The sequence below is a fragment of the Poecilia latipinna genome, unplaced genomic scaffold, assembly GCF_001443285.1.
Source record: "Poecilia latipinna isolate Pla-1442-1.1 unplaced genomic scaffold, P_latipinna-1.0 Scaffold1324, whole genome shotgun sequence".
Taxonomy (NCBI): domain Eukaryota; kingdom Metazoa; phylum Chordata; class Actinopteri; order Cyprinodontiformes; family Poeciliidae; genus Poecilia; species Poecilia latipinna.
Window position 1 is genome coordinate 7358 of NW_015113940.1, and position 561 is coordinate 7918.

Below are 561 nucleotides of genomic sequence, written 5' to 3' on the forward strand. Positions count from 1 at the left end.
GCTGCTGGTTTCTCGACTCGCTGCTTGTTCTCGACTCGCTGCTTGTTCTCGACTCGCTGCTTGTTCTCGACTCGCTGCTTGTTCTCGACTCGCTGCTGGCTCTCTCGTCGCTGCTGGCTCTCTCGTCGCTGCTGGCTCTCTCGTCGCTGCTGGCTCTCTAGTCGCTGCTGGCTTTCGAGTCGCTGCTTGCTCTCGACTTCCTGCTGGTTCTCGACTCGCTGCTGGCTCTCGAGTCGCTGCTTGCTCTCGAGTCGCTGCTGGCTATCGAGTCGCTGCTGGCTCCTGACTTCCTGCTGGTTCCCGACTCGCTGCTGGCTCTCGACTCGCTGTTGGTTCTCGAGTCGCTGCTGGCTCTCGAGTCGCTGCTGGTTCCCGACTTCCTGCTGGTTCCCGACTTCCTGCTGGTTCCCGACTCGCTGCTTGCTCTCGACTCGCTGCTTGCTCCTGCTTGCTCTCGACTCGCTGCTTGCTCTCGACTCGCTCCTTGCTCTCGACTCGCTGCTTGCTCTCGACTCGCTGCTTGCTCTCGACTCGCTGCTGGTTCTCGACTCGCTGCTTGTT